This window comes from Mycteria americana, chromosome 1 (assembly GCF_035582795.1).
Source record: "Mycteria americana isolate JAX WOST 10 ecotype Jacksonville Zoo and Gardens chromosome 1, USCA_MyAme_1.0, whole genome shotgun sequence".
Lineage (NCBI taxonomy): Eukaryota > Metazoa > Chordata > Aves > Ciconiiformes > Ciconiidae > Mycteria > Mycteria americana.
In genome coordinates this window covers 181,255,151-181,268,251 of record NC_134365.1, presented here as the reverse complement: position 1 = coordinate 181,268,251, position 13,101 = coordinate 181,255,151, and positions in this window count along the sequence as shown.

Sequence of the window (13,101 nt, the reverse complement as noted above, 5' to 3'; positions counted from 1 at the left end):
CATTACTCCTAGTGGAAATAATGTCTTGTAGCAGACGTCTGTCATGCCATGTCTCCTAGGTTTTGCTGGAGTACTTGAGCACTTAATAGCCTGAGGGAATACTTGGGTGTGTAACTAAATCAAGATTTCACAGCCAAACAAACAAAGGATAAGAGAAATAGGGGAAATGCCCACCATTTTGTGACAATTTACTCCAAATAAAATGACGTTAAATATCTGAATAAGTTTCCTAGAGACTTATGAGAAAGTTGTTAGAAATTAAAGACCATCCAGTATTAAAGACCATCCAGTATTCGAATAGGAATCAAAAAGAAAGAGCATGAAATTACTGTCTGTCTTGTCTGATAAGACATTCGTCAGTTTTCCTCCATCCTTATATTAAATGTGTTCTAGAGAATTATACATTAACATCTTTTGAGGGCAAAAGAAGCTTTTAGGTTGGAATTTTGCTAAACTGATGAAAGTGTCATTAGCCACTTCTATAGCAGGGACTGTTCATGATGAGCAGACACCTAGTGCATGAAAGCACTGTCCTACTCCTTTCCCATGACAGCACCGTGTTCCTGACCCAGCATCAACATCTGCATAGAAGATATGTAATGCAAAATTATCTCGTCATAGGCAACATGTTAGTTGGTGTTATAGGATGATAAAAATGAGAATATCTGTAGTGATTGCTGCTTCCTGGTAACTGCAAACTCTGTGGGATGTTCTGCAGTGGTTATGACTAAACAGTACCAATGAAGATACAATGCATGAGCTTCCCTGTTACTTTGACGTATCAGATATTAATCAGCCTGGGTTAATAAAATACCATTTTCCATCTTGCATTATTGGATAATTAGGTTTAATGAGATTCATCTTTATTTAAAATTTTTAACATTGGAAACAGAACACAGGTGAGCTGTCCTGTTATGTATTAATTTCTACATTAATGCATTAAAAGAGGAAAAGTTGATTATTTTACTCCTGTGTTTTCTCTATTACCCTTATAGTGGTGTTTGTTTGTTTGTTTCAGTTGACCCAACATGATTACAAATGCAGTGAAGTAATTGGCCCTTGTTTCCCAGCAGTACTCAGAGCTGGCACTGTATTGTAGGCTCTAAAGTGTAATTGAGGATTCTTTTAAATTCTCTATGAGAATGAGCTCTACACTTCTTCAGCTCATTTTTGTCAGAATTAAAACAATATTTTTACAGGCATTTTTAAGATCTATGCCTTGGATTTTTTTTCCCTGGAGGAAAATAATACTTCAAATGAAAGTAAGTGTAACATTTTAGGAGGTGGTTGTGAAAATAAGGAGGTGATTGGTGACAGCCAACATGGCTTCACTAAAGGCAAATCCTGCCTGACAAATTTAGTGGCCTTCTATGACGGGGTTACACACTGGTGGATAAGGGAAGAGCAACTGACATCATCTACCTGGATTTGTGCAAAGCATTTGACACTGTCCCACATGATATCCTTGTCTCTAAATTGGAGAGACATGGATTTGATGGATGGACCACTCATTGGATAAGGAATTGGCTGGATGGTCGCACTCAAAGAGTTACAGCCAACAGCTCAATGTCCAAGTGGAGACCAGTGACAAGTGGCATTCCTCAGGGGTCAGTATTGGGACTGGTGCTGTTTAACATCTTTGCAGGTGACGTGGACAGTGGGTTTGAGTGCACTCTCAGCAAGTTTGCTGCTGATGCCGAGCTGTGTGGTGCAGTCAACATTCTGGAGGGAAAGGATGCCATCCAGAGGGACCTTGACAGGCTTGAGAGGTGGGCCTGTGTGATGCTCATGAAGTTCAATAAAGCCAACTGCAAGGTCCTGCACATGGGTTGGGGCAGTCCCAAGCACAAATACAGTCTGGACAGAGAATGGATTGAGAGCAGCGCTCAGGAGAAGGACTTGGGAGTGTTTGTTGATGAGAAGCTCAACATGACCCGGCAATGTGCGCTTGCAGCCCAGAAACCCAACCGCATCCTGGGCTGCATGAAAAGAAGCGTGACCAGCAGGTCGAGGGAGGTGATTCTCTCCCTCTACCCTGCTCTCGTGAGACCCCACCTGGAGTACTGCACTCAGCTCTGGAGCCCCACCATAAGAAAGACATGGACATGTTGGAGCAAGTCCAGAGGAGGGCCACAAAGGTGATCAGAGGGCTGGCGCACCTCTCCTATGAAGACAGGCTGAGAGAGTTGGCATTGTTCAGCCTAGAGAAGAGAATGCTTGGGGGACACCTTATAGCAGCCTTCTAGTACCTGAAAGGGGCCTGCAAGAAAGCTGGAGAGGGACTTTTTACAAGGGCATGTAGTGATAGGACAAGGGGTAATGGCTTTAACCTGAAAGGGGGTAGATCTAGATTAGATATAAGGAAGCAATTCTTCACTATGAGGGTGGTGAGGCACTGGAACAGGTTGTCCAAAGAAGTTGTGGACGCCACATCCCTGGAAGTGTTCAAGACCAGGTTGGATGGGGCTTTGAGCAACCTGGTCTAGTGGAAGCTGTCCCTGCCCATGGCAGGGAGATTGGAACTATGTGATCTTTAAGGTCCCTTCCAACCCAAACCATTCTATGATTCTATGATTTTTCCTATGTTCCAGTTTTGCTTAGTAGCAAAATTGCTGATGCCGCTTGAATCAACAAGCAACTAATGAAAATAAACTAATTATCAGAAAATACCATCTTTAAAAGACATCAGAATATAATGGCTAAAAATCTGAAGTAACAGTGATTGTAAATTGGAATTCCCTGGACTGCTGCTATAGAAATTATGTTAATTTTTAAAATAAGTGTAGAATATGAATTGACCTAGAAAAGACTGAATATATTTTACATTTTTGTTTTTTATCCTTTATGCATGGGTTAGGGTTTTTTTTCTTCTTTTTAAACTTGCCATGGTTTTGGCCACAGCTGTTACTGTAGCAAAAACCAACTATTCAGATAAGGATGAAGAATCATTTAGAAACCCAAGCAAAATTTCTTGTTTGGTTGTTGCTAAATAAAGAAGGGGAAATGTACATTAAAGAATGCTATAATTATACACTTTGCACAGCTTTTCTGAAAGCGTTTGCACCATCTTTAAGGCAATGTGTATCATAAAGCTGATTCCTTAGCTCCTCCAGATTCCAATTTATTTGCATGTCACTGAAATTGCTTTAATTTCTTTCATGTGAATTTAATGTTTATGAACAGACTTGGGACACTGCAGACTGAATTACTCTCCCTAACTACAAAGTTGGCACAATAGACACTTCAGCATTGCTTAGCTGAAAGGTTTCTCATCCAAAGGCATTCAGCCTGAAGAAACCTCCTCTGCTTGAATGTACTGCAGTTCCTGAAAACTCCCCTCAATCAAGCTTTAAAGATTCTTAATTATAATGTAAAAACTCATCGGTATTAATGTCTTGTCCCACTCGGTGGGTTGCGAGGTGGGTGAATCTTTTTGATTCCCTGAGGGTTTGTGTACCGACAGAAGACGATCTCTGCTCGGCAGAGCCGTGTGGTCGGTAGAGTCACGACAATGACTCAGAAGAACAGTCTGGCCAGCAACTTTATTAACTGGCGAATTCAACAAATGGACAAGCTTAACAAACTGGCAAGCTCAACGAACGAACAGAGGCAATTTGGCAACGGAGCTATTTTCCGGGCAACCCGTCACAATTTATCCCAATCTTACATATATCGGAAGAGTAGAGGAAGAGGGAAGCGAGAAAAGGAAAGGAGAAGAGAGGAGGAAAGAGAAAGAAAAAGTATCACCACCCCTGGATCCCGCGATGACGATGACAGACATGGCACTCCTCCAGTGGTGGGTGCGCACGGGGTTGCCTGGAGGGCGTGTCTTTTATAGGCTAATCCCCGCCTCCAGGTACGCCCCTTCGGGACTTATATGGTTCTTGTTCTAGAAAGTTCTCAATCTTCTGCGCAGGTGCTGGGGGAGAGGGGTGGTCGCAAGGGGTCTCTTGGGTGGTCTCAAGCCCCTTCCTCAGATCAACTCTGTGTGACCTCTGGCCGTACATGGCAAGGTCCATCAGAACCCAGAACCGCGCATCCTCCGATGCCCTCTCCAAGTCCCGCACGTCCGGCTCCCGCTCTTGCTCTCCCCCACCCCATGCTCAACAACCTGCTGTCACCATGCAAATAGCGCCTTGCCTCACCACAATGTTTGAGACATTAACTCTTTCAGTCTCTTACAATTAATTATTGTAATAATACTTTTCAGAGAGTTGTCTAGTGTTGCCAACGTTTGTGCGTAATCCAGAAGTATATCACCATTGAGAGATAAAAAAAAGACCAGAACCACTTCCAGGCAGACCAGAAACTGAGTTCAGGCAGCTCAGCTGACTTTCTTGTGTCTGATGTCCGAAGCTGACATCAAATAATCACAGGGAATAAATAAAAAGAATAGTGTGAAGAGAACATTAACATCCAAAATTGATTAAAGAAGCAGCACTGTACTGGGATGGACATACCTTACAGTTTCTTTACAGTGATTATTTGTAATTACTTTGTTGGTGAGATGCTGACATTTCATTTACTTGCTTACCCCCTCACTTCTCTGCTCTGAAAACCTTTATTTATTTAGTTACCCTTTAAATATCAAAAATAACTACACAATCTGGAGAATAAGAAACAAGTCTTTCAGTTTACAGGGAATATGTATCTGCACCCATAGCATCCTTATCACTGTCTGTGTCATTTTTTCCTTAATTTCTGCTGAGATTCATACTCTCCTGCTACATATACATGACCCTTGTGTACCAGATTATAGGACATGAGTTTTAATAATACTAAGGTGTTTTAATGTTTTGCTAATACCAAACAGAATAAATGACACAGTAAGAAGAGCTTGCTTTTCCTCTGCAAAAAGGTGTCCAAAAAGTGATATTACTGTGAGACCATCACATTGGAAAGTAATGAAATTATAATTTTTAACACATCTGAATGTACTAAACTTTTGGAAAGGTTCTTTCTGTGAAGTACAATAAGATGAACATTGTCACATCACTGTAAGCTGATAGAGACTCTGCCAGGTTTTCAAAAGCTAAATTGGAAACAGATGTCTGCCCACACAAAGAAAATGATCTTATTAGTAAATGTTTCTTCTAACGATGACAAAAGTGAGACTTCAGCCAAAAGAGAAGTTGTGCATAGCAGAAGATGGACTTGACACTTCATTAGCAAAACTGTAGGGAGCAGTTTTAGTCATTTAATTAAGAACAGCTATATTATGGATATTTTGAACAATCTGATGGAAGTATGACAAGTCCACTCCCTGTTAAAAATACAACATAAATCTTCTATATTTTCTTGCTAATTTGGGACATATTTGTTTTTCTTTCCATGAGATTGATGGGAACTATTTGAAGATTACATAGTGATCGGAAATTCTGGAGGTAATGTAAATACTTTCTTTTCTTTATACAAAATGGCAAGCAATGTTCTTGAGCAAAAATAACATGTGCTCCCACAGTTAACAGCCTCAGCTGTTGATACCTTGCTTAGATGTGGTTAGAAATACTTTGGAGGATAATAAAAATTCATTTTTATTCAGCCACAGCTTTGCTTCAAAAACTGTCCCCCCATATAAATTGAATTCAGTTTTAATAACAGTAATTATCACTATGGGAAATTCTGTAGCACTTTTCACCAGTGAACCCCAAAGTGCTTGGAAAGGAAGAGTGGAGGATCATTTACTGCATTTTACACTCCTTGGCTGGGACATGTTGTTATGACTTTGAAACAGAAAAGTCTGTTCTCAGCTGGAGCATATAAAATATTTCTTTTTCAGTAACAATAATAATCTTAAACAATTACAAATGTACACTCCATAATGCAAAACCTTAAAAGCCTTCACGTAAGTTTGAATCCTCAGATGAACTAAGATGAAAGCAGTCCTTGACTTGTGTCACTTAGAGCACACAAGCCCTTCGGTTTTGAAGTCTTACAGGCTGGTTTAGCTAAATCCACATCTTCTCCATGAACTTGCAAGGAACTAGCTGCTGAAGTGCCTGAAACTCTCACACAAATGAGATGATTTTTTGGCCATACTGCTGCCCTCTGTGTTGACCAGTAAAACCAAGCTGGCTCAGGGGGAGCCAACACCACCCCTTGCAGAGGGTTGTAGCCGTGGCTGCTGCCGCTTCCTCTTACTCCAGGCTCCTGGGGACCTGCTGCACAGCCACGAATTCCCATCGTGGCCTTAAAAGTCATAATTAGTAAAAAAAATCTAAACTTTTTAAATATAGGACAGCAATATCAGAACAATAAAATATCAACATCAGAAAATGCTACATTTGAAGGTCTCCTGAGTGTCTTGACTTCCAAGTGAAGGTTTGCATTTCAATGTATATGTAGGCAAATGAAAGTAGATTCAGTATTTTCATATATTGAATTTCAGCACACCCGGGATAAACATTAGAGCATCTTGAGGGAAGGGGTGGGCAGAAAAAGGAGGAAAAAAGAAATTAATTATACAACCAAATTAAAGAAGCAACATGTCTTTTCAGTCTGGCAGCTTCCAATTTTATGTCATATCCCTCATTTTTGTAGCGTATAGCTGATGTACTTCTGGATAGAAGAGCAAAAGGATTGAAAACAGTGTTCATTTCCAGGTACTAAGTCTACTAGCATAGGGTAGCAATTTAATACATTCATTGCATTGAATTTAGTTACAAATACAAGAAACAAGACTGTTGGTAGAAAGGCTACAACCTTGTTCTAAAGCTTACAAAATGAAATACTACACAACTATGTACTTGTTATTCGTCTGTCAGGAAAAAAAAAAAGGAAAGAGGTAATTTCAACTAAAACGTTATTCAAAGTGTAGCTAAATGTGCCTCAGGAGACCATGCTTAAATAGCAACAATATAATCAGTCTCACTGGGTATTTTCACATCCAGTTTCTTCCTAGAACTAACCAACATTATTGCACAACGTGTCAGGAAGGAAGGGTTGTCAAATAGACAGCCAAGGACTCAAAAGCAAGTGCGCACATGGACACCCTGGAACACGGAGCTAAATTTTATTGATTGGCGTGCTAGTGGATGGAAAAAGCTTTTTAGTTCAGCAAATGTTTAGCCAAAATTCTGTGTCCTACCTTTTTGTCTAGTGTTTGAGCATCAGAGAAAACGTCAATACAGCTTAGCTTGTCATGGCAGTTTTTTTGTTTTGTTTTGAAATGAGTTGTTCAAGGTGAGGTAAAATGATACTGACTTGAATTGCTTGGTTAGCTGCAAATGCTACATGTGCTCAGGAGGATGAGCAGAAACAAGACCGACTTTTCTCAGGTCTGGAGGGGAGAAAAGGTGAGGACAAACCACTTGCAACAACCTGCAGAGGGAGAGAGTGAGCAAGACTGGTGAGGAGCCTGACCGCTGCAGGGACTGCCCTGTTACTTTAGGCTGACTGCAAGTCCCTGCTCCCTCAATACAGCATCACTTTCCTAGAAAACAATTAATCCCACCTGAACTGCCCCAAGCCAATATCCAGAGGAGGGCAAAGAAATGAAATCTATGTAGAAGAGTTGATACTCTATTAGTAAAGCAAGAATTTTCACCCAGATGATCCAGCAACAGGTTGCTTACTAAATCAGCTTCATTCCCTCCTACCCTTGGCATGCTCTTCCCACTTAGTATCTAGTATCTAGAGCAGTTTTAGAGGGGCTCTGCAGGTTTTTTATGAGCTTGAGAGCTTTTCATATCTCCAAAATTCCTTTCTATCCTCCCTATTTTACTCATCTTGTCTACTGTTCCCTACATGAGCATCTGATCCAAAATGATATGAGGAGGGAGCTTCCAGCCCAGATAAAATTACTTTTTATTGAGCAATAACTTTCACTCATCCATTATGTCGTATGCACCACTAGGACAAATGATCCTCTTGATTCTCCTTTCCACCCCTTGGAGAAATGAATTTCTCCAGATTGAATGAAACTTTGACAGGCCATCCATTTTTATACATGGCATTTTTAAAGTGAAAACACAGAAGCTGTAAGCAATTATTTAACTCATGTATATATTTGTGCAGCATGAAGAGGAGGGTGGTTTAGCTATCACAGCATCCCACATCTTGTAAGCTAAAAGATTGAACAGTCAGCTAATACCACATTTTATTGCACCAGCAGACACCTTCACCTCCTTAGTTTAGAATAACAATAATTTTAGATTCTGGAGTCCCTTTCTGCTTCCAGCAGAGGTTGTCACAGAATGTCAGAATTGGCATATAATACCCAGCATGAAAAAAAAACCCAGCAACATTCTTCTCTTCTGATAAGATTGACTATTTGTGGACATTACAATTTTTTCCATAAACAAATAAGTTATGACCATCCTTGTATTTATCATTATAGGCTGTGTGCACAGCTTCTGATGCCATGTCTAACTCTTACTGTTAGGCAGTAAGACAAGTTAGACAGTAAGGCTCTGAATCTGTATCTGACCTTGATTTTGCAGTGTAAGAATCTACATGTCAGTTGTGGGCTCAGTTTGGTTGCCTAAATATAAACACCTGAGTCCATCCCTACATGTTGAGATGTCATAGGCCATCTTAGATATGGGGCTGGTGATGTGATATGGAGACTATAGAAGACTGTGCCCTTCTGGACCGATAGCTGGATGCTGGGCAGGATATTCAAAGGCATCTCAAATAGCTCTAGGCATCCATGTCTAGGCAACTGCACTGAGCCCCAGTAGAGTCTTCAGAGCTGTTTAGCTGACTAAATTTGCCTACTTTAGGATGATCTGAATAACTCTCTAGGCTCCACTGACTGGATTAACTAGATTTCCATAGACTATGAGGAGTTTAGACACCCTCCTCACTTGTGAAGACATACATTACAGACAAATAAATCTAGGTGTCTGAATCTGGAATTAAATCTAGAGCTGAATTCCACCTTTTTGCTGAACTGAATTATTCATGAGAATGATTTAGACCACCTGGAAGGAATGGAGAAAGAAAAGGAGAGGGGAACAAAAAAGATTGGTGGATTAGGACACAAGGCTTGTGAGGAAAGACTGGAAGAAACTGTTCAGTCTGGAAAAGACCAAAAGGCACAATAATGGTCTTCAAGTAGTTTTCATAGAGAGGGCAGTTGTAAATTATTCCCTATGTACACTGAGAATAAAGGGAGTAATTGCAGTAAAGGGAAATATAGTTCCGACCTTAGAAGAGGAGTTTCTAATCATAAGGATGGTAAAGTGCTGATGTACACAGCCTGGGGTGGTTGTAGAATTACAATCTCCAGTGTTTTTAAAGAATAGGTTAGACAAACATTTGCAGAAATCATTTTGGTCTAATTGAATGTGCCTGGGGGCCACGAGCTGCGCCAGGTGAGCTTTCAGTCTCTTCAAGCCCTATTTTCTCCAGTTAATCTCTCCTAGTTTTTAATCTTGAACTACTCAGTGCTGAACAGTATACATCAATAAAATATCTGCTTTAATTTTAAATTATACTTCTTTTATGGTGAAGAAGCAGTGCATATTCAAGACTAGAGAGCAGTGATGAGGTACTGAAAGAAATAGCTTGGATAACGCCTCTAGCAGAAGACTTATATTAGTAGAAGAGGAAATAGAGCTGTAAGCAGTAAGTAGCTATAAGCAGCACATGCTTTATTTATTTATTTAAAACTCTTTTGTTTTTTTTTTTCCTAGCAAGGAGAAACACTTGTAACAGGGTGGAATGTAATATAAAATAGAGGAGCACACACCTGATCTTATTTTACATTCACTGCTGTCACAGTCACTGTTCTCCTTGCCAAGTATCCACAACACTCGCGTTTGCTCTCCTGCTGCGGGGCATTATTGCTGAGAGCTCCGATGGCTGGCAGTGAGGTAATTAACTGGAGCAGGGACCTAGCAATCTCTCGTACCAACCCACGGGCAAAACTGAAGCAAAAGGTTAGTCTTTGGCAGGCACCAAGTCACATTAGAGTTGCTTGCAGCTGTCTAAGGAGGAAGGGAGGGATGTTGTTGTCACAGATCTGTTTGCTCTACTTCGAAAACAAGGACTGGTATAAAATTTTAAATACAAAGCTTCCTGCTGTGCCTTCTTTCACCATAACTGCAAAGACATTTTGAGTTTAGATTGGGCTCTGGATTGTATTTTGCCCTTGGTGGAAATTAGCACAAAGAACTAATAGTTGTAATGCCAAGTGCAGTAGCTTTGCTGGATGTATGCTGTGGTCTCCTCACAGCTCTGCCGAGCCTAGGGGTGGGAATACTAAACTGAAGTAACTTCCTATAGCAGTTATTCTACTTCTTCTGGAAAAGGTGTTGAGTAACAAGGTAGACAAGACAACATGGGCTCTTGGCTGACCTCTTTAGGTCACCAATTCACTTGCAAACCCCCTATGGTTTTAGTTACTTAAAATAAAAAAAATAAATGAAGTACCCTTCTGACTGTGTGGTACTGTTAAGTCAAGGTGGTTTTCATTCTCATTTGCAGCTTATGGTGACAGAATTCTTTGCTTCATTTAACACAGAGGCTTCTTTTAAAAGCTGGGAAGAGAAAGTGGAAAATTTGCAGCTCAGGATGTAAGCTGTCACTATGCTATGGGAAGGAGGAGTGGGTAGAGCTGAAAGAAGAAACATTGACATTAGCTGAGGGAAAATGGGAGAGGACAGCAGAGGAGAATGTTATTAAGATCACAAATGGTAAGTGACTGGAAAGTAAGTGAGAGAACAGTGCTGGGAGCAAATGGGCAATTACTGATCAATCTCCAGGTGAGGGCTTACACTTACAGTTTCTTGGGATGATCTTACGTGCAGCCAGTAAGAGGTTATTGAACTCCATGAATCCAGGGGAGAGCTGAGTCACGAGGAGCCGGGGCCTTTTCAGCTCATGAGTGGAAGGGAGAAACGGGGGCAGGCGACTGCAACATTGACACAGGCATGAATGCTCACACTGCCTCAGGCTGGAACAGCTCGGGGGATAAAAGCCAACATCAGTTTAACTGTTAGCGCAGAGTTACTGTACAAGACCACAAGAAAGTCACTGGTTAGCAGCTGCCCTTCCTGTGTTTTATGCTCCTGGAAAGTATCACTGTGAGGATAAACCTAAACTCTTTTAGAAGTACTCATGGCTGGGCTCCCTGGATGCTCCAGCAGCCAGCCTCAGGCCTGGGGACCTGCACCATGCGGAGCAAGCATCTGCAGTAAGGATATAGCACTGGATCTCCAAATCATCTCAGCAGCTGGGCATCAGTTGCAAGCTAGAGGAGAGCTCCAGTCTCCAAGCCAAGCTATATTATTTGGCTGGTAGCTAGATTCTTGCGTCCATGTGAACTGTTAGCTCGGCTGGCAGCAGAAAGAGGAGGCAGCCACCAGGGCTGAATGGTTTTGGCTAGTGAATCCTAAGTAAGGAGCCTACAGTGGTTTCAATTCATTTCAAACAAAGTTAGCACATATTTTCTTTGCTCGTGTTAGTATGTTATTACCTATTTGTTTATAGAAGTTGATAATTTAAAAAGTAACTATTCATGATTCTAAATTCCTTACTTGAAAATACAGATGATACTGCAGCTAAGCAGAAGTGGTACAGTAATACAGATGTATAGAAACAGCTATCTAGAAAAAAGGCAGAAGAATTTTTTTCAAATCTTAGTCTTGGGATTTGCCATTTCTTCATGAGAAATGGTTTGTTTTCCACAGGGGAAAATAAAATGACTGTTAGCATCAGTAATATAACCTTCTCAGCTGTCACTTCATCCAAATACTCTGCAGGAGAGGGTGATACCTTCTGAGAATATGAGGTGGGAGAGAGATCATTCCTGACCATCTTGGTCAGGATAGTCCCCAGTAAGCAGAAATCACAGCAAGTTCACAGGTGACCCGTAAGACATGACACAGCTAGGGAATTTACTAGCTTCACTAGGGACAGCAAAGGACTAGTTCATGCCTCCATGTAACAGCAGAGATCATTTCGGGGATTTGAGTGTTATTAAGCAATGGATTGTTTATAGGCATTTAAACTCCAGTTCGTTGGCAGTCCTTCCCCAGGAAACAGCTGTAATTGCAAATATCAAGAAAAATATGGGAAATTATTCCTTTATGAGACTGCCACAAGAACTGGCTGTGTTTTGCAGAGAAGCTCATATAGCACTGTGCTTGTTAGGTAGTGCTGGTTATTATATTACACAAAAGCCAATGTTGCATAAGGCAGTTTGGTCAGAGCGCAGGCGCTGGCAGGGGCAGCCTCTGGCAGGCTCCCTGCCTGTGCAAGCACTGCATGACAGGGAGCCCTGCTGCATCTGCTGTTTGGGTTTGACCAGTTGGCACTATGCAGCACTAGTCCCTTGGTACACAACTTGCTCTAGCAGGCTCCTTCTGGAGAGCTTTCAACTTTTTCCACCCCAAGCTGATCCACTTCCAACTTTGGCAGTAGTTGCAAGTGATTATCTGTAACACTGGTTTAGAGTGGAGGTTACTGCAGTGGTCAGCACATGCCTCCATGGCCATAGTACCATTGTACTCCTTGTGCTCCTATCCTGGCTCGCTGTAGCGTTGACCGATCTGGAGCCAGTCTCTGCGGATTTGCACTACGTTATCGACTGCTCTCAACAGCAATAGTAGCACGTCCAAAATATGCCTGTTTTGTCCTCAGCCTCTCCGTGATGGTCTCTCCAGCCCAATCATAGTGCCCATTGATAGTCTCTAGTGGCCTACAGTCAGTCTGTTGTCCTTGCTTGGACAGGATTTGAAAGTGATGTGGAGCAATATTTTTCCCTTCTGTGAAGCAAAGCACAAAGTTGACCTTCTTTTGGTCAGCAAGAGGAGAGGAAGTGTAGGATTTCCATCTAGTCACCTACCCAGCTGGGGCCTGGAGCTGCGAAACAAGAGTTTCCCTTTAAGGAGAGCAGCTAGCGCTGGCAAGTGCCCCCTTCATAGATGATTTCTGTGCCAAGACTGACAAACTGCAGGAGAAGGTAAAAAATGCAAACTCCTCCTTATTGCTGGTATAGACTCACCTGTTTCTGCAGTCACCAGGAATTACTCATCTCACCTAACTTAAGCCATCTAGGATTTAGTCATGTAGGTGTAAACTAGATATCTAGGCTCCTTCTATAGTTAGTGGACAGACATGGGGACCTCACAGTGATGACTCATCCCACCCAAG